The sequence below is a fragment of the Neoarius graeffei genome, chromosome 23 (genome assembly GCF_027579695.1).
Source record: "Neoarius graeffei isolate fNeoGra1 chromosome 23, fNeoGra1.pri, whole genome shotgun sequence".
NCBI lineage: Eukaryota > Metazoa > Chordata > Actinopteri > Siluriformes > Ariidae > Neoarius > Neoarius graeffei.
Window position 1 is genome coordinate 40,739,071 of NC_083591.1, and position 26,199 is coordinate 40,765,269.

Sequence of the window (26,199 nt, forward strand, 5' to 3'; positions counted from 1 at the left end):
GAATACTTTGACAGAAGTGAGACATGGGGTAGTGGGATGGTGAGGAATTTCCGAAGTGTGCTATGGATTTTTCCCATTTATTCCCATTTTGTTGCTTTGCTCAATCAGCATGAAATTGAAACATGAAGACATATGCATGCCTCACTCCTCCACCAAACTCCTGACAGAATTAGCCTGGGTCTTCAAGATATCACATATCTGTCTGTCAGCTATCTATCCATTCATCAACATCCATCATCCATCATTATTCATTCAGCAGCTTCTCCATTCATATGTCACTTTTTTTTTTGTCATTTGAATGTTATGTAGCTTTTGTTTTATATATATATATATATATATATATATATATATATATATATATATATTTTTTTTTAGTGTGTGTGTGTGTGTGTGTGTGAGAGAGAGACAGAGAGAGAAAATACTTCTGGCATTTAACTGCAATAAAAAAGCCACAGACAGACTGGATGGGATTTGTGTTTGTTTACATTTCATTTTCTCCTTCTTCCACTTACATTTATTTTCATCCCTATTCTCAATCCCCTACTTTTCTTTAATCGCTAGCTCTATCACAACACTACATTGTTGACCAAATGACTTGAAATCACTTAATCTTTTTCCTATTTTGATGGTGATATGTGATATGATCGCATTTCAAACCTGCACCACTGTAAACCACCAAGATCATGTAAGTCGAAAACAGCATCCAAAGAGCCAGTTCATGGTAAGTGAGAATCAGTCTGGCCTCTGACGGGAGCGGAGACCTCGAGTGAAGAACTGCACTGGCATGGCACGACAGTACCACCACTCACGGTAAGCCCTTTTTATATTTCCACTGGTGATGGCTAGAAAGAACTAGTCCTCTAATAGCGGTGCTTTACTGTACAGTGTTGCACATTTGGTTGACTTGGCATCAAACCAGATTTTTAGTCATTGTTCAGACTCTAAAGTTACCATTTGTGCTTCATGTCCAAGCACAGCAATATTGGCACACACCCGTGTTCTGGGATGACGACTGTAGAGTGCATAGGGACATATATATATACTTCAGCTGATTTACATAGTCAGTGGAAGAGTGGGCTTAAATTGACAGATTGGATTAGATTAGATTAGATTAGATTAGATTAGATTAGATTAGATTAGATTAGATTAGATTAGATTAGATTAGATTAGATTAGATAAAACTTTATTGATCCCTTTGGGAGGGTTCCCTCAGGGAAATTAAGATTCCAGCAGCATCATTACAGATAAACAGAGAAAAGAAATAGAGAAAACTTCTAGATAAATTAAAATAAATTAAGTATTTACACATACAAATAGATAAAGAATAAGATATGGGGAAGAGAGGAAGGGGGGAAGGAGGGGGGAAAAGGTGGGGAGAAGGGGGGGGCCGGTAGGAGAGATATTGCACTTTATATTGCACATTGTCCGGTATTGCTTATTGTTAGGCTAGGCTACTGCTCCTTCCCGTCCTCTGTCCTCCTGTTACCCCTCCTCCGCCTAGAGAGGAGTTGTACAGTCTGATGGCATGAGGGACAAAGGAGTTTTTGAGTCTGTTCATCCTGCACTTGAGAAAGAGCATTCTGTCACTGAACAGGCTCCTCTGGTTGCTGATGACAGTGTGCAGAGGGTGACTGGCATCATCCATGATGTTCAAAAGTTTGTCCATAGACCTCTTCTCTGCCACCATCACCAGAGAGTCCAGCTTCATGCCGACCACAGAGCCGGCCCGCCTGATCAGTTTGTCCAGCCTGGATGTGTCCTCCTTGGATGTGCTGCCCCCCCCCCAGCACACTACGATGTAAAACAGGACACTGGCGACCACAGACTGATAGAACATCCACAGGAGTTACCTGCAGATGTTAAAGGACTGCAGCCTCCTAAGGAAGTATAGCCTGCTCTGTCCCTTCCTGTTTAAGTGTTTGGTGTTGCAAGTCCAGTCCAGCTTGCTGTCCAGCCACAGCCCGAGGTACTTGTAGGAATCCACAGCCTCCACCTCGACTCCCTCGATCAGAACTGGTTGTGACCTTGGTCTGGACCTCCCAAAGTCAATGACCAGCTCCTTGGTCTTCGAGGTGTTGAGCTGCAGATGGTTCCTGTTGCACCACACAGCAAAGTCCCTCACCATGCTCCTATACTCCTCCTCTCTGTCGTCACTGATACACCCAACGATGGCTGTGTCATCGGCAAACTTCTGAATGTGACACAGCTCCGAGTTGTAGCAGAAGTCCGCGGTGTACAGGGTGAAGAGAAGAGGGGCCAGCACCGTGCCCTGGGGTGCTCCGGTGCTGTTAATCATAGTGTCAGACATGATGTCCTTCAGCCTGATGTACTGCGGCCTGTTAGTGAGGTAGCTGGAGATCCAGGTGACCAGGCAGGGGTCCACTCACATCCTGTTCAGTTTGTCCTGAAGCAATAGGGGCTGGATGGTGTTGAAAGCACTCAAGAAGTCCAAGAAGAGGATCCTCACTGTGCCATTTCCCTTATCCAGATGCGAGTGGGCTCGGTGTAGCAGGTAGAGGATGGTGTCTTCCACACCGACACCTGCCCGGTATGCAAACTGCAGACAGTCCTGGGCATGTTGTACCTGGGGTCTGAGGAGGCTGAGGAAGAGCCGCTCCAATGTCTTCATCAGATGTGAAGTGAGTGCCACCGGTCGGAAGTCGTTCAGCTCACTGGGCCGATTCTTTTTGGGAACTGGAACGATACATGATGTCTTCCAGAGGGTGGGCACTCTCCCCAGCTGCAGGCTAAGGTTGAAGATGCATTGGAGTGGTTCACCCAGTTCAGCAGCACAGGTCTTCAGTAGTCGGGGACACACCTTGCCCGGGCCTGCTGCTTTCCTGGGGTGAAGCTTCCTCAGTTGACCTCTGACCTGGTCTGTAGTAATGCATGGAGGAGTCTGTGTGGAGGTGGGGGAGGAGGGGGCTGCTGTGATGACTGGGGGGAGGTGTGTTGAGGGAAGAAGGAGAGATGGCTGCAGTGAGGGAGAGGGTGGGGGGGATGTGGGCTGGTTGAACCGATTGAAAAAGTCATTCAACTCATTCGCCCTCTCCACTGTCCCCTCAACGACTCTGGTCTTTGTATTGTGGCCTGTGATGGTTTTCACACCTTCCCAGACCTCCCTCATGCTGTTCTCCTTCAGCTTCTGCTCCACCTTCCTCCTGTAACTGTCCTTAGCTTCCCTCACGCAGTGTTTTACCTCCTGCTGTGCTGCTTAATCGCCTCCCTATCCCTGCTCCCGAAGGCGGCCTTCTTCCTGTTGAGGACAGCTTTGACTTCCTGTGTTACCCATGGCTTGTTATTAGGGTAACACCGTACAGTCTTAGCGGGGGAGACCACGTCTGCACAGAAGTTAAGGTAATCCATCAGACTGTGTGTCAGCTCCTCTATGTCCTCACAGTGTGGGCTAAGCAGCACATCCCAGTCCGTGATGTCATAACAGTCCCTGAGGGCATTTTCCATTTCAGGGGACCACCTCCTGATGGAGCTAGTTGTTGCAGGCTGCCTTTGAACCAGGGGGGTGTACTTCGGCTGTAGAAGAACCAGGTTATGGTCAGACTTCCCTAGTGGGGGGAGGGGTGTGGCTCTGTATGCATCCCTCACATTAGCATACAGCAAGTCAATTGTCCTGTTGTTCCTTGTTGGACAATCCACAGCCTGGTAAAAAGCAGCCAAAGTAGAGTCCAAAGTAGCGTGATTAAAGTCCCCAGAAATGATGATAAATGCCTCAGGGTGCTGTGTCTGCAGCCTTGCTGTGACAGAGTGAATCCTCTCACATGCAGCGGCTGCGTCTGCCCTTGGAGGGATGTAAACACAGATGGTGATCACGTGACTGAACTCCCTCGGCAGATAATATGGCCGCAGGCTAACGGCTAGCAGCTCCAAGTCCGGGCAACATAAAACTGTCTTTACGGAGATATGTCCCGGGTTACACCAGCGATTGTTAACTGTAGCAGTTCGTGTGAGTGGAGCACAGAAAGACGGTAGGCCAGAATTAAGTTCCACAAACTCTTTGAGTCTTTTCAGACGTTGTCAACTCTCTAGTCATGCACGCACACACACACACACACACACACACACACACACACACACACTAGTCGTCTGGTTGGGGAGAGAGCTTCCTTCCTCTGTTCTCTCTCTCTCCTCATATAGGGCGTGGTCACTGGGGAAGACACACAAACACAGATTAATCAACATCAGGTGCAGTGATTCTGCCACTTACCTTCCCTGACTCCGCCCTCTGGTCACAGACCGACGCTTGACCACGCCCCCGCTGCCACATACCCCCACCAACCGACTCAGGCTGGGCAGCTGTCCGGCCTGCAGCTGACTCTCCCCCCCCCTTGACGGGAGAGGAAGTCCGCCACGACCATCTGTGCCCCCGGCCTGTGGACCACCTTGAAATTAAAGGGCTGGAGTGCCAGATACCAATGGGTGATCCGCACATTGGCATCCTTCATGTGGTGGAACCACTGGAGGGGCGCGTGGTCCGAACAGAGGGTGAAAGAGCACCCCAGGAGGTAGTAGCGGAGGGCAAGGACCGCCCACTTGATCGCCAGGCACTCCTTTTCGATGGTGCTGTAGCGCCCCTCACGCACCGACAGCTTCCTGCTTATGTACAGGATGGGGCGGTCCTCCACCTCCTGGGACAGAACGGCCCCCAGCACTCTGTCCAACGTGTCCGTCTGTAACGTAAAGGGGAGAGAAAAGTCAGGGGAGTGTAACAGTGGCCCCCCGCACAGTGCAGCCTTCACCTCAGAGAAAGCCTGCTGGCATTGCTCCGTCCACTGGACCAGATCTGGTGCCCCCTTTTTAGTCAGATCAGTCAGCGGGCTGGTGACGTCCGAATAATTAGGTATAAACCTACGATAGTAGCCAGCCAGCCCCAGGAACTGTCTCACCCCCTTTTTGGTCTTGGGCCTCGGGCAGGCCACAATTGCTGCTGTCTTGTTAATTTGGGGATGCACCTGCCCGTTGCCCAAGTGGAAGCCCAAATACCGTACTTCCACCCGCCCAATTGCACACTTCTTTGGGTTGGCTGTGAGACCCACCCACCTCAGCGACCTAAGGACGGCCCTCAGGTGTTGTAGGTGCCGTGGCCAGTCATTACTATAAATAATGATGTCGTCTAGGTACGTGGCTGCATAGGTGGTGTGGGGGCGGAGGACCCTATCCATCAGTCGCTGGAACGTAGCGGGTGCCCCAAACAGCCCAAAAGGAAGTGTGACAAACTGGTGTAAGCCGAATGGTGTGGAAAAGGACGTTTTTTCTTGGGATAATGGAGTCAAGGGGATCTGCCAATAACCCTTTGTTAAATCCAGTGTCGAGTAAAAGCGAGCCGTGCCTAGTCGATCGAGCAACTCATCAATACGAGGCATTGGGTATGCGTTGAATTTAGACACCGTGTTGACTTTTCTATAGTCTACACAGAACCGGACCGACTCGTCGGTCTTGGGTACCAAGACCACCGGGCTGCTCCAGTCACTGTGGGACTCCTCGACGATGCCCATTTCGAGCATGGCCTTGAGTTCTTCCTGAACCACTTTTTCTTGTGTTCGGGTAACCTGTAAGGGTGGCTGCACACTACCACCCCCGGGGGTGTCTCAATGTGGTGCTCTATGAGGTCGGTGTGGCCGGGCAGGGGCGAGAACACGTCCGAAAACTCAGTCTGCAACTGGGCGACCTCCGCGAGTTGGGTCAGGGAGAGGTGGTCTCCACAGGGGACCGGAGAGGTACGCGATGCCAATGTTCCCTTTTGAACCTCCAGCCCCAGCTCTGCCTTCTCCGGAACCACCAACGCCACGGGGACCTCCTTGTTCCAAAGTTTGAGCAGATTGAGGTGGTAAACCTGTAGCGCCCCACCCCTGTCCGTTCGCCTCACCTTGTAGTCGACGTCCCCGACTCGCCGTGTGACCTCAAAGGGTCCTTGCCACTTGGCGATTAATTTGGAGCTTGATGTGGGCAACAGTACGAAAACTTTATCTCCCGGTGCGAACTCCCTAAGGCGCGTACAGGCGGGTTTGCCGTTCTTGGGCCTGCCGCAAATTCTCCTGGGTTAGGTGTGTGAGTGTGTGGAGTTTTGCGCGCAGGTCCATAATGTATTGAATTTGATTTTTACTGGGTGAAGGTCCCTCCTCCCAATTTTCTCGCAGCACATCTAGAATGCCACGCGGCTTACGCCCATATAACAATTCGAACAGGGAGAACCCCGTGGAGGCTTGGGGCACCTCTCGCACTGCAAATAACAAGGGTTCGAGCCATTTATCCCAACTATGTGAGTCCTCACTTACGAATTTTTTAATTATATTCTTGAGGGTGCGATTGAACCGTTCAACTAAGCCGTCCGTTTGTGGGTGATAAACGCTGGTGTGGATAGGTTTAATACCTAATAACCCATACAGTTCGTACAGTGTACGTGACATAAACGAGGTGCCTTGGTCAGTCAGAATCTCTTTCGGGATTCCAACTCGGGAGATGATGCGGAAGAGCACTTCCACAATACTGCGTGCTGAGATATTGTGAAGAGGCACTGCTTCCGGGTATCGTGTTGCATAGTCCGCCAGAACTAAAATAAAGCCGTACCCTCGTGTTGACCGGTCTAATGGCCCGACGAGATCCATCCCAATTCTTTCGAATGGGGTCTCGATTAATGGGAGAGGGCGCAAAGGTGCTTTTGGAATGGCCGCTGGATTTACTAACTGGCATTCGCGGCACGCCGTACACCACCTACGGACATCGCCGCGAATCCCTGGCCAATAGAACCGGGCCATTACTCGGGCTAATGTCTTATCCTGCCCTAAGTGTCCAGCCATGGGATTAAAGTGAGCCGCCTGGAATACCAATTCCCAGCGGCTCTTTGGAATCAAAAGCTGCGTGACTTGCTCTTTAGTCTGAGTGTCCTGCGTCACTCGGTATAACCTATCCTTCATAATAGAAAAATAGGGGAAGGACGGGGTGGCGTTTGGCTGGAGCGTTTGACCATCGATTACTCTCACTTGGTCAAACGCATGTCGCAGAGACTCGTCTCACGATTGCTCTAACGGGAAATCCGCAAGGGATTCCCCAAGAGAGGGAGGAGGAGCCCGCTGCTCCTCACTCTGACGCGGAGATGGCGTAGACGGCTCTGTGACAGCTGCTCCCGCCAAAGCGACACCAGGACCTCCCCCTGCTGAACTACGGCAGGACACACTCTTCACTAGATAGCTCATTAACTCCCTGAATCCCAGCCAATCAGTCCCAAAAATTATCGAGTGGGTGAGGCGAGGATTAACCGCCACCTTTACTCTAAATTTTTCCCCTCGAAAAAGAATGTGGACCGACACTAAAGGATAGCTGTGAACATCCCCGTGCACACACAACACCTTCACCCCCTGTGCTCCCCCCAATGCCTCGTTTTGCACCAGGCTTTGGTGACTTGAGGTCTGATTACAGCCAGAGTCCACCAAAGCCTGATATGTATCCCCTTGGATACTCACTGGTATGCGATACGCTCAGGCCCGATCGAGGGCGGCTCCTGGCGCATCGGGGATCCAAACCACCGCGCCCACTTCCATCGCCGAGCACTGCTGTTGGAGGTGGCCCGGCTCCCCGCAGCACCAGCAAACCGGCCCGGGCTTCCTCTCTGCACCGGCGCTCTGGGACTCACTCACCTGGGGGGGGGGACAGACACAGAAGGGAAAAATGGGAGGGCACCGCGGGTGCGACGGGCCGGCTGGGGTAGGGCTGGCCCCCACCTCTGCGGTGGGGGAACGGGGCGAGGACGAGACACAGGAGGAGGGGCGGGGAGAGAGAAGAGGGAAGAAGAGGATGTCTGCTGTCCTGCTGTCGGAACAGCCGCCAAATGGTCCTCCGCCAACTCGATGGCCTGATCCAGCGACGCCGGGCGGTGGCACTGGACCCACTCCGCGGTTCCCTCTGGTAGGCGGGCGATGAACTGCTCCAGTACCACCTGATCGATGATCCCCTCGGCGTTGCGGTTGTCGGCCCTCAACCACCGCCAGCAGGCGTCCTGGAGCTGCTGGACAAACGAAAACGGCGACTTCCTCCAGACACGACTTCCTCCAGACGCAGAGCGCGGAAGCGCTGACACTGTTGTTCAGGGGTGCACCCCACCTGCTGGAGGACGGCCCGGCGAAGATCCGCATAAACCGGTCGGCGGGGAGCTGTAGCGCAGCCAGCTGCACCTTGCCCATTAGCAGGGGGAGGATGCGCGCCGTGCGCTGTTCCACCGGCCAGCCCGAGGCCTCTGCTGCCTGCTTGAAGAACGTGAGGAAGGCCTCAGGGTCGTCATGCGGGCCCATCTTAGTGAGGGTGAGGGGAGAAGGGCCCGCGGCGGTGGAGGTGGTGGACCCCGCCGACGCGAGGAGGTGCCGGAACGCCTGTCAGTCTTCTTGCTGCGCCAGCACCAGGGCCTCGAACCGGTGCTCCTGCTCCTTTCGGAGGGTGACTAGAGCCTGGTGCTGGCTCTGCTGGGCCATGGCGAGGGCGTGGACCAGGTCCGCGAAGGGGGAGAACTCCATGGGGCTGTTCTTTTTCCTGTGCTCGAGCCCGGGTTTTGGCACCACTGTAGCAGTTCGTCTGAGTGGAGCACAGAAAGACGGCAGGCCAGAATTAAGTTCCACAAACTCTTTATTTTAGTCTTTTCAGACGTTGTCAATTCTCTAGTCATGCATGCACACACACACACACACACACACACACACACACACACACACACACACCAGTTGTCTGGTTGGGGAGAGAGCTTCCTTCCTCTGCTCTGTCTCTCTCTCTCCTCATATAGGGCGCGGTCACTGGGGAAGACACACAAACACAGATTAACCAACATCAAGTGCATTGATTCTGCCACTTACCTTCCCTGACTCCGCCCTCCGGTCACAGACCGACGCTTGACCACGCCCCCGCTGCCAGATTAACATAAATGATGAGTCCCCCACCTTTGCTTTTCCCGCATGTGTTAGTGTCTCTGTCGGCTCTCACAGCAGTGAATCCCCGCAAGTCCACGTTAGCATGCGGTACAAAGTGTGTTAGCCATGTCTCCGTAAAGATAAATAAGCTGCTCTCCCGGTAAATCCGCTGGTTGTTCAGAGCGGAAAGCTCGTCGACTTTATTTGGCAGCGAGTTTCACATTCCCCATGATAACGGAGGAAATGGATGGTTTGTAGCGCCGCCGGTTGTCCGCTAGCCTAGCCTTTAGCTTAGCTCCAGCTTTGCAGCCCCTGGGTTTCCTCCTCAGCTCGGCCGGGATGGGGAGTCGTATCCCGGCTCGTCTCATTGTTTTCAGGGCCAGCAGCTCCTCTCTCGAATAAATGAGAAAACTGGCTTCTGGTTGCGTGTTAAAAGGCTAGGCTAGTGGACAAAGGTGGGGGACTCATCATTTATGTTATGTCAGACAGTGTGCCAGCCCCTCTATGTCCTCATAGTGTGGGCTAAGCAGCACATTCCAGTCCGTGATGTCATAACAGTCCCTGAGGAACAATCTTCAAGACCAAGTTAAGATTCTGGAAACAAGTCTGAATCAAGATTGAGACCAAAAACTTTTTCAGTGCCAAGCCTTTACTTCAAGAAGTTGGCTTCATTTGTACATTTCGGCAATGAAAATATAACCCCAATTACAAAAAAAGAAAACGGGTAAAACATAAATAAAAACAAAATGTGAAGAGTTGCAAATCATGGAAACCCTGGCTTTCATTGACAGTAGTATAAAGACAACATATCAAATGTTGAAACTGAGAAATTTTATTGTTTTTTGAAAAATATATGCTCATTTGATGTCAGCAACACCTTTCAGAAAAGTTGGGATAGGGGCGACAAAAGACTAAAAAATCTTGTGTAATGCTAAAAAAAACCCTAAGTAGATTAATTGGCAAAAGGTCAGTAACATGACTAAGTATTAAAAGAGCATCCCAGAGAGGCGGAGTCTCTCAGAAGTAAAGATGGGGAGGGGTTCACCACTCTGTGAAAGACTGTGTGGACAAGCAGTGCGACAATTTCAGAATAACGTTCCTCAATGTAAAATTACAAAGAATTTGAATCTGAAAAGATTCAAAGAATCTGGAGAAATCTCTGTATGCAAGAGACAAAGCTGAAAACTGACATTGGTTGCCTGTGATCTTCAGGCCCTCAGGAGACACTGCATTAAAAGCAGACACATGCCTGTAGTGGAAATCACTGTATGAGCTCAGGAACACTTCAGAAAACCATCGTCTGTCGAAAACAGTTCATTACTGCATCCACAAATGCAAGTTAAAACCAGATATAAATAATATCCAGAAACACCACCACCTTCTCTGGGCCTGAGCTCTTTTACGATGAACTAAGGCGAAGTGGAAAATTGTCCAGGGGTCTGACGAATCAAAAGTAGAAATTATTTTTTAGAAATCATGGACACCACATCTTCCAGACTAAAGAGGAGAGGGACAATCCAGCTTGTTATCAGTGCACAGTTCAAAAGTCAGCATCTATGATGGTATGAGGGTGCATTTGTGCACATGACATGGGTAGCTTGTACATCTGGGAAGGCATCATTAATGCTGAATGATATATATACATATTTCAGAGCAATATGCTGCCATGCAGACAAAATCTTTTTTCAGAGAAGGCCTTCCTTCTTTCAGCAAGACAATGCCAAACTGCTTTCTGCACATATTAAAACTGCACGGCTCCGTCGTAAAAGAGTCCAGGTGCTAAACTGGCCTGCCTGTAGTCCAGACCTGTCTCCCATTTCAAACATTTGGTGCATTATCTCATTATCTCTAGCTGCTTTATCCTGTTCTACAGGGTCGCAGGCAAGCTGGAGCCTATCCCAGCTGACTACGGGCGAAAGGTGGGGTACACCCTGGACAAGTCGCCAGGTCATCACAGGGCTGACACATAGACACAGACGCGCATTCACACTCACATTCACACCTACGGTCAATTTAGAGTCACCAGTTAACCTAACCTGCATGTCTTTGGACTGTGGGGGAAACCGGAGCACCCGGAGGAAACCCACGCGGACACAGGGAGAACATGCAAACTCCACACAGAAAGGCCCTCATCGGCCACAGGGCTCGAACCCGGACCTTCTTGCTGTGAGGCGACAGCGCTAACCGCTACACCACCATGCTGCCCCTATTTGGTGCATTATGAAGCGCAAAATACGACAAAGGAGACCCCAAATTTTTGAGCAATTGAAATTGCATATCAGGTCAAAACAGGACAACATTTCTCTTTCAGAACTACAGCAATTGGTCTCCTCAGTTCCCAAACGTTTACAGAGTGTTGTTAAAAGTAGAGGTGATGCAACACAGTGGTAAACATGCCCCTGTCCCAACTTTTTTGAAACATGTTGCTGACATCAAATTAAAAATGAGCATATATTTAACAAAAAAAAACAATAAAATTTCTCACTTTCAACATTTGTTGAAATATGTTGCCTTTGTACTATTTTCAATGAAATATCGGGTTTCCATGATTTGCAAATTATCACATTCTGTTTTTATTTACAGTTTACACAGTGTCCCAGCATTTTTAGAATTGGGGTTGTACTAGGATTACTTCTCATCAAACTTTGTGCATACAAAAAGAAAAGACGAGATAAGCATAATTTTACAAACTCTTGGTCAAGACCAAGACCATATTTAGCGAGACTAGTGTCAAGACCAAGAGAATTCCAAGTACGAATGCTGGTAAGTCAACGACAAGTCCAAGTCAAAAGGAAAATGCCTCAAGAACAGACTCTTTTAGCCTTTTAAGTTTTTCTTTATCTTCCATAAAGTAAATATTAACTAGTTGTATGTAGGGACTAAAGTTATAATTGGGGGAGTGAAAAAAACTTTAGACCACCCATGCCAAAAGATTGGTCTGAGAAATTATTTCAGCCAATTATCTGGATTTGTCACTCTCAATTTTACGTAGCTAATATGAATAGAATTGAGGAAATATCAATTCAAATGTCACTTACTGCTGACATTGAAGCTTTGTGTAGGCATGTGACATGGAAAATGAATGGTCATTTGCTACTTTGTTGCTTTCCAGCATGAATGTAAAGTTAGATCAAGATGTGCATCTACTGCCATTTAGTCCAGAGGATGAAATATTTACTCATTTGCTTCAGCAGATATCAGTATATTTCCTGACCCGGTTGTTTGATGTTAGGTTGATGTGGGGCGGCCTTGGGCTGAGGTGCCCTTGAGCAAGGTACCTGACCCCTGACTGCTCCCCGGGCGCTTTGGTGTGGCTGCCCACTGCTCTGAGTGTGTGCATGTGTTCACTGCTTCAGATGGGTAAAATGCAGAGGATGAATTTCACTGTGCTTGAAGTGTGCATGTGATGAATAATAATAAAGGTTTCTTCTTCTTTGATGATCTGCAATTTTCTGCAATCAGTCTCCAAAACCATGTTCCTAAAAATTTAGACATGTTTTGTCCAAGAGTGTCAGACTAGAGAAAAAAACTGTTTTTGATTCAGACCTCTGGGGGACGATTCAAAAATAGACTCCGCAGTACCTGGTCTTTTTTTTTTTTTCAATTGTTCATTTGCCTCTCTAGGAATGTATCATCTTTTTTCATTATCTGTCTGAGATGAGTCAGTACATATTCAACAAGTACAAACATCACCATGAGCTTGAGTGATTTATAGGATTTGAAAAAGTAACTGAGGACAGGACACCTTCCTTTCATTGAAGGAAGTCATAATTATTATTTAGCCCATTCACAGGTGGAATTCAAAACACGGGGACGTTTTATACGATGGTTTAATTTTCACAAACATATCCCAATATCCATAACATGACCCCGTAAATCAAGTAGCCTTTCAGTCCCTGAACTGATTTTGCCTTTCATAAAGGCATTTGAAGAGACGGTTGAATGTCAAGCTTAGGTCAGCGCCAAAAAAAAGCTGACTTCTATTGACACTGCCCTCATGGCAGCTGCCCACAGTGTTGACCTGTAACATGTCAACAATGGAAGCCCAATTATCCTGTTTGCATACTTTAGACATTGCCATTTTGAAAGCAATTACACATTGTCATTATTTAATTCCAGGTGCCAACTCTGATACCTTAAATGTAATTATTTTGCCATGTTTTAATTAATTAATGTGTTACATGGCTGGGCATGCTGTCCATGCCACATCTCTGTGTACCCGAGCTCAGACAGTTCATAGGAAGCACGTTATCAGTTTTATTGATTATTATGACGGCTCGGCGCGGATTCCATTATTTCTAATAACTCCCTCGCTTCTGGTCCTTCACCCATCAGCAGAGCCTTCAGCTGTGAAGCTTTCACACAATTACCCTCAATCACAGAGACCAAAGATCCAAATTAACCCTGCTGCCATTCACACTAATGCCATCTATTAGTGTCATTCTATGTGGTGTAGCAGCACAGAGTTCGAACACTGAAATGCTGGGATTTTAAGGCGGGGGTGTGCAATTGGTGTATAGACACAAGTACTTAAAAAAGTAAGTTTATTACAATGGGCAGTGGTGGCTCAACAAGGTAAAGCTCTGCTTTACTGATCAGTACCGCAAGTTGGCCTAGTGGTTAGCGTGTCTGCTTCTCAACTGGGAGAGTGTGAGTTCTACTCACGGTTGGGTCATACCAAAGACCATCATTAAAAAATGGTACCCACTGGCATCTGGTGAGGTACACCACAATACGGATGTGAGTAGGGAGTCAAACTCGTACGGGTACCAGAGGACCAGCTTCCCACTATAACCCTAGCTATGTAATCGACGGGAGGTCGAGGGCTACTGAAACAGAGATTGGTGCCAGAAGGGCTTTACTGATCAGTGGGTCAGGGGTTCGAGCTCCAATACTGCCAACCTGCCACTGTTGGGCCCTTGGGGAAGGCCTTTAACCCTATCGGCTCAACCTGTGGGGGGAAAAGACAGGAGAAGAATGTATATTACAGAATGGACAGTTTGCATTCAACTGTCTATGTATATGTTGAAACATAAGATTCTGCATCCATGAATGTGAACACGTCATACAAATCCGCCTTTACATCCACACCGAATGATTCCACTAAAACCAGAAATTGGAAAAAATAAACAAAGTTCCGGGCGGCACGGTCGTGTAGTAGGTTAACTGGTGACTCTAAATTGACCGTAGGTGTGAATGTGAGTGTGAATGGTTGTCTGTGTCTATGTGTCAGCCCTGCGATAACCTGGCGACTTGTCCAGGGTGTACCCCGCCTTTCGCCCGTAGTCAGCTGGGATAGGCTCCAGCTTGCCTGCGACCCTGTAGAACAGGATAAAGCGGCTACAGATAATGAGATGAGATGAAACAAAGTTCCTGCATTTCACTGAAGAAAAACAGGGGAGGGGATTGGATCAGGACTATGTAATTCTGGGTTCTCAATCACTGTGCTCTTATATTAAAGTTGACCAGGTAGGGGACAGTTTGGGATTTTTCAGATTTTCTTCACAGAAAAAGACCATTTAAAATGACCATTTGGTTTGTATCTACAATACTGTGCAAAAGTCTGAGGCACCCTATTTTTTTCATACAAACTTTGCTATAGATTTCTATTTTATTACCAACATTACTGAGTCAGTACAAAAACATAATTTTAGAGTCAAAATGTTCGTTTTCCAGAACAAAATTAAGTGTTACAGAAAATTATTTTGTCTCTGAGCAGCATATTTCATAAGAAAGCACTTTTCAGATTAAAAAAGAAAACATAATGAAGGCTACTGGGTTTTGCTGCAAAATTAAGATGCGAGTGTGGCAGTCAAAGTGTCCAGAAGAACTGTGACTGGTTCTGTAAGATGCTCAGTAAAACCTACAGCTCATTTCCTTATAAAACTGCACTCATTGAGTGTAGACTCAAGTGAGACTTTTTTTTTTTAAAGCAAAGGGTCGTCTCACACCAAATATCGACTTTGTTTCATTTATTATGGCTTACTGCTGTTTATAGTATATTTTTAATGTTGAAACATTTGATTTCATTATTTTTAAGCCATTTTTGGTCTACAGCATTTCTTTACATGTGCCGAAGACTTTTGCACAGGACTGTATGTCCGTTAGATTTAACAGCCCATGCTCTCCATATTGGATAGCAGCACTGTTTGGATTCATTATGCTGATTACAGTGCTGCACTGAAGCGATGCCAGGTGTACAAACATATTAAAGATTTACTGTCTATAGGCTCTGTATATATGTGATCCTTGATGAAACCCATGGAAGAAGTGTCGCGTCTTTTCCAGTAATGCAACTCTCTGCCTAATCAGTGTTAGCCTGGAAGCTGGTTGAAGCACAGCACTCCAGGTCCACCTGACACACTGTCAGATGAGTCGCATCTCCTCTAATATGGATGTGTTCTGGTAAATCACTTTTATGCATACTACACTACTACAGTGCATTAAACATTTCGAATAGCTGTCGGTGCAGTCCGAGCGCGATTACTTTTGAATGGAAAGGAATAGATTAACACAGCGATTTTTGTCTGTTGCCTACGGTGCAGTTTTCCCTGAGGAAAGATAGTCCATTTTTCAGTCTACCATTTTAAATTGTCAGCTTTCCTTTTTTTTTTTCATTTTGCCCGTTACTGGCTCAGTCATTGTCTGTCTGTCTGTCTGTCTGTCTGTCTGTCTGTGCCTGACTGTCTGTCTGCGCTTGACTGTCTGCGCCTGACTGACTGTTTGTTTGTCTGACTGTACCTGACTGTCTGTCTGTCTGTGCCTAACTGTCTATCTGTCTGACTGTCTGTCTGTGCCTGACTGTCTGCACCTGACTGTCTGTCTGTCTGTCTGTCTGAATGTACCTGACTGTCTCTCTGTCTGTGCCAAACTGTCTGTCTGTCTGTCTGTCTGTCTGTCTGTCTGACTGGGCCTGTCTGTCTGTTTGACTGTCTGACTGTGCCTGAATGTCTCTCTGACTGTTTGACTGTCTGCCTGATCTGTTTCTCCCCTCAGACCAGATGCCCATCCACCCATCCATCAATCTCTTTTTGTGCTGCCACAGAATGAGCTTTCCTTTTTTCATTTTGCACGTGATTGTCATGCTCAGACATGTTTGCCTGTCTGTCTGTCTGCACCTGACTGTCTGTCTATCTAACTGTCTGTCTGACTGTGCCTGTCTGTCTGTCTGTCTGTCTGTCTGTCTGTCTGAATGTTTGTCTGTGCCTAACTGTCTGTCTGTCTGACTGTATGTCTGTGCCTGACTGTCTGTGTCTGTCTGTCTGACTGGGTGTCTGTCTGTGACACAATCAGCCCTATGGTCATGATTTCTTCAGCACAACGTAAAATGTTGTATTCTTGCTCTCTTCATTATCTAACTAAACAGGAAAGCTAATTAGAGTTGATTTGTGGCATATGCTCAGGAGGATCTAATAATCCTTTTAAAAAAATCGCACCATCTTTTTAATAACCCTTGATGGATTGTAAATGAAATGACATGTATTGGTCTCAGGCTGCAGCACTAGGCTTAGTTTCACTCACCGTAAACTGTCACCATCTGGATGAGAAGCCTGATCTGTTTCTCCCCTCAGGCCAGATGCCCATCCACCCATCCATCAATCTCTTTTTGTGCTGCAAGAGAATGAGGGGTGACAGGTGACAGCTATCCATTACACACTCACTTTCCCTTTAATTAGGTTGTCCATTCCAGTTCAATATGCATCTCTCATCATCAGACGGTCAACTGTTTCGGCGTTTCCCAGGTTTCTCAGATAAACACTACTTTGTACTATTCTTTGTATTATTCATCATAGCTCCATTAAATGTCATACATATCATTTTGTTTCATCGCCTCATTGTTTGTTTCGCTCAAATCATTTATCTACTAAATTCTGAGCCAAATTGAATTTGGTGCCCATAATTAGGTTTATTGATTTGTTTGTCATCTTGGGGACATGAAATCTTCTCCAGTATCTCATCTCCGCCATCTGATGTTACATTATTAAATTTACTGAAACGTGTTTTTCTTATTCATTGAATTTCTCTTTCTTTGCACCGCTCCACCCTCTCGATATTTGGTTTCGATTCTCTCTGCCCACTCAGGACCCTTGGCTGCTCTGTGTGTGAGCCTGAACTCCATTTCATGCTTGGGAAGTGTGCTTCCTTCACCATGGAAAACCAGAGAAGGGTCGTGATCGGCTAAAGGCGTGTTACCAGACGTGCAGCCGGGGAGTCGAACCTTATGGCTTTTAAAATGAATCAGATGTTGATGAGAAACCTGGGAACGTTATTACTTCAGTGTGGCTGTGATTACAGAGTAGAGCTCAGGCCCGTAAAGTGCTACTTTTGTGGATAAATACAGTACGAACCAGAACCAGAAGCTGTCCTGTTGAAATGTCTCATCAGTAAAGTTTTAAATGAGTGTTTAAAACACAAACTCAATCCTTTTTTTTTTATTACCCTAGCATGCCCTTAAACATGGTGAATTCGCAAATTAAATTTATTCACAGTCAAGGCTAAATTTCACACACACACACCTTTTTTTAAGCTAAAAGTGGAACAAATTATTTTTGGAGCATTAAACATAACATATAATCAGCTCCAGAATTATTGGCACCCTTGGTAAAGAAGGTTGAAAAGCTTATTAAAAATGACTCTTAATCTATCTTTATCTTAATCTAGTCTATCCTAATCGGACTTGATCAGTCATTTAAGATCACAATACATAGAGATAAAGTTCAGGTTGTTTAACATCTCTCATCTCATTATCTGTAGCCGCTTTATCCTGTTCTACAGGGTCGCAGGCAAGCTGGAGCCTATCCCAGCTGACTACGGGCGAAAGGCGGGGTACACCCTGGACAAGTCGCCAGGTCATCACAGGGCTGACACATAGACACAGACAACCATTCACACTCACATTCACACCTACGGTCAATTTAGAGTCACCAGTTAACCTAACCTGCATGTCTTTGGACTGTGGAGGAAACCGGAGCACCCGGAGGAAACCCACGCGGACACTGGGAGAACATGCAAACTCCGCACAGAAAGGCCCTCGCCGGCCACGAGGCTCAAACCCGGACCTTCTTGCTGTGAGGCGGCAGCACTAACCACTACACCACCGTGCCGCCGGTTGTTTAACATAATTTTTTAAAATAAATTTTATAGTTGGATTGATGTAAACTCAGAAAGGAGGGCAAAAGTCAAAAAGTCCCTCCCGTGCCAGGACCTGGTCTTCCCAGGCAGTCTCCCATCCCAGTAATAACCAGGCCCTTAAGGTGCATTGGGCGATGCCGATCTTTGCTTCTATAGCCCTCGGCCTCTCGTCTACACAGCTAGGGTTATGGTCAGGGACTAGTCCTCTGGTAACCACAAGAGTCTGACTCGCCACTCACATCTGTATTGCAGCCTGCCTTGCCAGATGGTAGTAGGTACCATTTTTATGATGGTCTTTGGTATGACTCGACCACAAGTAGAACTCATGCTCTCCCGGTCAAGCAGTGGGCATGCTAACCACTAGGCCAGCTCGGAGTCAAAAAGGAGGACAAGAATATGAAAATAAGAGCTTCTGTGGTCTATTCTGATAATCTCATCTCATTATCTCTAGCCGCTTTATCCTTTTACAGGGTCGCAGGCAAGCTGGAGCCTATCCCAGCTGACTACGGGCGAAAGGCGGGGTACACCCTGGACAAGTCGCCAGGTCATCACAGGGCTGACACATAGACACAGACAACCATTCACGCTCACATTCACACCTACGGTCAATTTAGAGTCACCAGTTAACCTAACCTGCATGTCTTTGGACTGTGGGGGAAACCGGAGCACCCGGAGGAAACCCACGCGGACACGGGGAGAACATGCAAACTCCACACAGAAAGGCCCTCGCCGGCCACGGGGCTCGAACCCGGACCTTCTTGCTGTGAGGCGACAGCGCTAACCACTACGCCACCATGCCGCCCCTATTCTGATAATATTAATTTTAATTTCCAAAACAAGTGGAACAATACAAAAAATGATTTTGCAGCATAAAATGTTAAGAAATCTAAACTTAAGAAATCGTTTAAAACCAGAAGGGCACTCGGTAGAGTGTATACCTCTGCCAAGCCACATATTCAAATTTGCATCAACATCTAATCAGTTGTTCCTTGGCCCGTGGCCCACCTTTCTTCAAAATTTCATCAAAATCTGTTCACTACTTTTTGAGTTACGTTGGAAACAGACAAAAAAAAATCCTGAATTCACATACAGTACATATCCAGAGTTGCATCAAAATCTAATCAGTTGTTCCTTGGTCTATGGCTCACCTTTCTTCAAGATTTCATCAAAATCTGTTTACTACTTTTTGAGTTATGCTGGGAACAGAGAAACAAGCAAAAAACAAACAGAGGCGAAAACAAACTCCTCCAACAAAGTTGGTGAAGGTAACAACAAAGCTTGTGGATGTAATGACATATTACACAGAGATGAAGTCCGGGTAGATTTGCTATGAGATTCACAAGCACATTTTAAAATCAGTTTTATAATTGTATGTTGCTGAACAAAGAAAAGACACGGATAATCGGAGATCCAGTGCGACATGCGACTGAATAAAAAAAAGAGAGTTAAAAGCCATGAGTGTGCTTCATATTGCGCCTGCAGTTGACATGCAGACAGAGCACTGTACCCTGTGGAGATGATCGCATCTCCTCCAGCGATGGAGACTGGATATCATGGGAACCCGAGTGGCAAACTGTTAATTGCTAAGAGACGGAGATGATCCAAGCCTGGTTCTCCGCAAGGATACTGTGTGTGCATGAGTGTGTAGGAGAAAGTGTGTGTATAGCAGGACTCATTGTAAGAGGAAGAGTGTGCGATATAAATAGATGTGTGAAAGTGACGTAAGGCTGTTAGTGACTTTGAGCGCAGGGTTGTTTTGTTTCTGGGTTGGTTTTTTTTGTTTTTTTAAACAAATTTGCAGCAGATACAATATATCACTTATACTTCATTATACTTAAGTTCTAGTGTTGTATACTGTACATTACTCTGTAGATTGGTGTACTTGAAAAGTGCAATTGAGCCATTTTCCACTAACATTTGCTTATAAACAAAAATAGTGATTTATTAAATAACTTTTTTATGATTAAAGAATAACTTTTCAGCAACATGTGATATTTAAAAAAAAAAAAATATATATATATATATATATATATATATATATATATATATATATATATGGGGCGGTGTAGTGGTTAGCGCTGTCGCCTCACAGCAAGAAGGTCCGGGTTCGAGCCCCGTGGCCGGCGAGGGCCTTTCTGTGCAGAGTTTGCATGTTCTCCCCGTGTCCGCGTGGGTTTCCTCCGGGTGCTCTGGTTTCCCCCACAGTCCAAAGACATGCAGGTTAGGTTAACTGGTGACTCTAAATTGACCGTAGGTGTGAATGTGAGTGTGAATGGTTGTCTGTATCTATGTGTCAGCCCTGTGATGACCTGGCGACTTGTCCAGGGTGTACCCCGCCTTTCGCCCATAGTCAGCTGGGATAGGCTCCAGCTTGCCTGCGATCCTGTAGAAGGATAAAGCGGCTAGAGATAATGAGATGAGATATATATATATATATATATATATATATATATATATATGGGGCGGCACGGTGGTGTAGTGGTTAGCGCTGTCGCCTCACAGCAAGAAGGTCCGGGTTTGAGCCCCGTGGCCGGCGAGGGCCTTTCTGTGCAGAGTTTGCATGTTCTCCCCGTGTCCGCGTGGGTTTCCTCCGGGTGCTCCGGTTTCCCCCACATTCCAAAGACATGCAGGTTAGGTTAACTGGTGACTCTAAATTGACCGTAGGTGTGAATGTGAGTGTGAATGGTTGTCTGTGTCTGTGTCAGCCCTGCGATGACCTGGTGACTTGTCCAGGGTGTACCCCGCCTTTCGCCTGTAGTCAGCTGGGATAGGCTCCAGCTTGCCTGCGACCCTGTAGAACAGGATAAAGTGGCTAGAGATAATGAGATGAGATGAGCCAATGCTTGATATAAATATTATTCTACCTACATTCACTGGATATGAGCAATCGCGCGCTCTGATTGGCTACACTACTACTAGGCTATCAGCTCATATACAGTGAGTAGAGAAAAACAGAATGGCGGAGCGTGTTGCTGAACCAACCGAGGACGAAATAAAAACTCGACTCAAAAATAAACCCCCCCAAAAAGCAACAAAATATGGAATGAAAGTCTTTGATGGTAAGAACGTATCTTTTTTTCAAGAATTATTATTAGAGCATTTTTCACAAATTGCTCCTGTCATTTCACCAGTTTATTTACATTCTTCATCTGTAAGCATAAAAATTTGTTGAATTTTTTAGACTGGTTCAAAAGCTCAAAAAAGTTTGAAAATTACACAACTGAAATGTCCAAGGAATAATTAATTAAATGTCTAAAGCTATTCTGTACCTCGGCACGACAGCAAGACAGCACTTTCTACAAAAAAACAACACTAAAGTTAATTCATGCAGCAATTGATAGGTTTTTAAGAAGTCCGCCTAAGCTGAAATGATTTTGTCAGACGTTTCGTACAAAGTTTTTATTTATTGAATTTGCAAAAAAAAAAAAATGCTCTGTTTCTCAAAATCCAGTGAATGTGGATAGAATAAAACAGTTATTCCACTCAATCTCGTCATACATGGATTATAGCTGACTCGGTACTACACACCTCATCAGCTATCAGCTCATGTACAACTCGATTTTGTGGAATAACTGTTAAATATATCTCACTTAATTAGTCCTGTCCTCTATGTATTATATGCTCTAATTGCTCTAATTACTTTCCATCAGTGAGAACAAACATTGGCTTATATTAGTGAGGAATGTTGTCATCTGGTTTAGAATGAGTCAGAAAAATGAGCTGTAGATTCAAACCATTAAATGAATGTTTACATGTTTTTCTGAATGTTTGCATGTCTAAAAATGTGCAAGCTTGATAACTCGTCCAAAAACGTACAAGAAGACCTACGGAGGACTGCGTATCTCAAATCAGCAAAGTATCACGTTTTGTCTCTTTAGATGTTTGCCTTCATAAATATGCAATTTGTACAGTTTCTACATAAAAAAGTGCAAAATACAGGGTCGATCCAGTGCAAATATATTAACTTTGCCCCAAAATATGATTTATTATTCTATCCACATTCACTGGATATGAGCAATCGCACACTCTGATTGGCTACTCTACTACTAGCTCATATACTGTGAGTAGAGAAAAACAAAATGGCGGAGTACGTCAGATACATCCCTTTGTTATCAAGTATTTAAAAGAAACAGAAACAGCTAAATAAGAGAATATAGTTATTTTTTCCTACCCAGTATCTCCTGTTCCACACTCCAGCCCAGTCGGTGGTGGTAATGTACCTTTAAGTTGGTTTGCCAACCACCAAAAAAAAAAAAACCCTAAAGAAGAAGAAGAAAATGGCGGCGCGTCTTACTGAACGAACCAAGGATAAAATAAAAACTCTACTTGAAAACAAAACCCCAAAAAATACAAAAAAAGCAACAAAATATGGAATAAAAGTATTTGATGTTAAGAACATATTTTTTTTATTTTTCAAGAATTATTATTATTATTATTATTATTATTATTATTATTATTATTATCTCATCTCATTATTATTATTATAGCATTTTTCACAAATTGCTACTGTTGTTTTGCCGGTTTGTTTACATTCTAAGCAGAAATTATTTTTTCGGACGTTCTGTGTACAAAGTTTTTATTTATGGAATTTGCAAAAAATAAAAATGCTCGGTTTCTCAAAACCCAGTGAATGTGGATAGAATAAAACAGTTATTCCACTCAATTTCGTGGTATATGGCTTATCGCCAACTCGTCGTGCTGCGCCTCATCAGCTATCAGTGCATATCCGACTCAATTTCGTGGAATAACTGTTAAATAAACCTGAAAGCCACTTTAGGAATGGTGATTGTGTACGCAAATGAAAGGCTTGTATTACAGTAAATTTGTCAAAGTGTATTTCTGTTGGTTCTGTATTTTGAAATTCTTGAATGTTGCTGTAACTGTAAACACAAACTCTATTTCCCAGAATGTTCCATCAGATAACTAATTACAAGACGTGTCAGTTGGTCTATTACACAACCTCAGTGTCACATCCCAGACCTAATCATGGACACCTCATCCAGTCACTAATCACGACAAATACACGCCACAGTTCATTGTGAAGTCTCTCTTCGGGAATATTATGCACTCTATTCTGGTTTGACCCTGATATTTTAGGTGATTGACTTTGCTTTATAGTCCTTTTGTTGATTGCCTGAACCATTACCTGTTTATGAGTTTACTATAATCATCTGATACAACTGATAGGCACTGACAGGCTTCATGAAGCTACACTCTGCAATAGAAAGAACCCTTATCAAAAGGAAGTATACTTCACGTTGATTTTATTAAGTATACTTAAGTAAAGTTAAAGTATATTTCCTTAAGTATACTTTTGTGTACGATGTATACTGATATCAATGTACTAACAGTATATTTGTAAGTAAACTAATCTAATACTTCTTGGGACTAAATTGTCCCACTTTTAGTTTATAAAAAGTATACTTTACGTCTAAGAGAAGTAAACTTTGAGTATACAACTAGTATTTTTTTTAATTTGTACTGCAAGTATACCACAAGTAAACTTATATACTAATAGTTTACTAGTTCTATACTTGTAGTCCACTCTTTAGTTTACAAAAGCATACTTCATAGTATACTGGGAATATACTATGAGTTCATTTGTTTTATACTTCTAGTCCACTTTTTAGTTTACTAAAGTATACTTTATAGCATATTGGAAATATACTATTAGTTACTGGTTATATACATCTCGTCCACTTTTTAGTTTTGAAGTATATTGCAATTTACCCTTCTAGGTATACTATTAGTTTTCTAGCCCTAACCCTTACTTCATGCACACTACCAGTAGACAACTTAAGTGTTTTGTACCTTAAGTTACAATGAAGTTATAAAGGTAAGCATTCACAGAATAACAACGGATACTCAGGATTAAGAACATATTCATTTTCTTTAAAAATCAAAATTTAAAGCAACATTGTATTAAATGCCAAAGTATAAAAACATGGCAATGACAACTGAAATTGACATCCAAGCTCTAAAGAAAAAGAAATCTCATCTCATCTCATCCCATTATCTCTAGCCGCTTTATCCTGTTCTACAGGGTCGCAGGCAAGCTGGAGCCTATCCCAGCTGACTACGGGCGAAAGGCGGGGTACACCCTGGACAAGTCGCCAGGTCATCACAGGGCTGACACATAGACACAGACAACCATTCACACTCACATTCACACCTACGGTCAATTTAGAGTCACCAGTTAACCTAACCTGCATGTCTTTGGACTGTGGGGGAAACTGGAGCACCCGGAGGAAACCCACGCGGACACGGGGAGAACATGCAAACTCCACACAGAAAGGCCCTCGCCGGCCACGGGGCTCGAACCCGGACCTTCTTGCTGTGAGGCGACAGTGCTAACCGCTACACCACCATGCCGCCAGAAAAAGAAATAAATAAAAAAATTTAATTATCCCATTCAGGAGGGGGAAAAAACCTTATATGGAACCACAGACATACCTAAGAGTCAACAATGCTGAAGCACAGCTACAGGGCAAGTACACTTAAACATAAGACACAAATATTTTAATACTTTATTACACTTATGTTAAGTATATCTTGATCAAAAGTTTAAGTATAAGCTTAATATACTTAGACTTTTCTATACACTTTTCAGTATAAGCCAAGTATACGTATGTATAACTTTGTTAAGTATATCTCTGATAAGTAAATAAAAAGTAAACTGAAAGCATACTCTCTTATTTTTAGTTTAAAAGAAGTATACTAGAAGCACACTTGAATAAACTTCTTTTTTGTAAGGGAAATCAGCCCCAGCCTCACTTTTTATATAGTTTCTTACAACTATTAGTAGTGCTGTGGAAGTTTTTCTAAAAATCCCTTTGAACTAAGTGTAAGTTTTGTGATCACTTCTGCAGCCGTATTGTAGTTCTGGTGATTATATTTGTGCTGAAAGAAAGCTAGATACATCACAGGAGCTGTTGTGTGCGCAGAGCTGAAAACCCATAATACAAGACTTCAGAATAGTGCACTTTATCTACTTTGGGGTTGATTTTCACCACAGTGCTGCTGAAAGGCTCTGTGTGTCTGTAGGTGCTGAAAATCACTTGCTATTTTGTGACCGCTGTGTGACTGAACTCAGATGTGTGGGGGGGGCGTGCCCTCACAGGTGGCGGTACGGATACTTATCTCCACCACCATCAGGGCAGTGTGGTGATTTGGTGTTGCCAGGGCAACCGAAAGGGCAGATCTGTGGTTACCAGATGTAGGAGAACAGGGAGTCTGACAAGCTAGTGTGCTTCGAAGTGGTGATGCTGGACGATGGCCAGGTGAAGTCATCTCACCTTGCCTTTTATGAATTTCTAGGTACGCTGGGTCTTGTTCATGAAGGATGAAGGTTGATATGAACGGATTTATTCGTAACTTGTTCATTTGAGCATTTACACAAGTTCGTATCCTACTCGTGCTCCTGAGCGTGTGTAAATTTATGCTAAGAAGGCTACCTTTTATAAACCTTAACCTGAATGACTTCAAATCATATAATTTGCATGGATTAATGCACTTTTACAGATGGAATATACCGTCAAGTTTAAAATTATCCCAGAGGTGCTTCGGGGTCTCGATCAAAAACCACATCCTCATGCTAGTTCACAAGGTCAGAGGAAATGTACTAAAACCAGATGTTTTATATGATTGGAAAATTGAAAATCAAGAAAGAAAGCCAACACAAATCCATAAATTAATACAAGTAAAACTAATCATTCAGTTAGGCAGCTGGGCCATAGAAGGTTCATGCTGCACGCTGCATGCTGCACGCTGCACGCTACACGCGTGTAAAGAAAAGTGGACAAACGTAGCATGACTTGCTCTGGGCCATAGAACGGCGTTCACGTTGCACGCTGCACACTTCACGCGTGAAGCGAGAAATGAACATGCACACTTTTTTCTAGGCGTGAAGATGGAAATTCCAGTCAATGCATGCACGACCCCAAGGTCACCGCCGCGCCAGCCAATCAGAACGGGTCTAGGGAGATAAAATGGACGACTACCGAGAAAAGTTGAAGTTTAATGGCCCAGGGTCCGGTTCTTCACGTGAACGTGTAGTGTGTAGCGTGCAGCATGCAGCGTGCAGCGTGAACCTTCTATGGCCCAGCTGCCTTATTGCAAAAGAAATGGCACAGTATAATCAGAGGATGGGCTGTTCTGCCTC

General features: G+C 45.0%; 1 protein-coding gene across 1 annotated transcript in view; it reads left to right on the forward strand.

Annotated features, from left to right (window-relative positions):
• The window catches only part of LOC132871725 (receptor-type tyrosine-protein phosphatase S-like), a 328,962-nt gene that overhangs the window by 201,811 nt on the left and 100,952 nt on the right, over positions 1–26,199 (forward strand). The window lies entirely within an intron of this gene.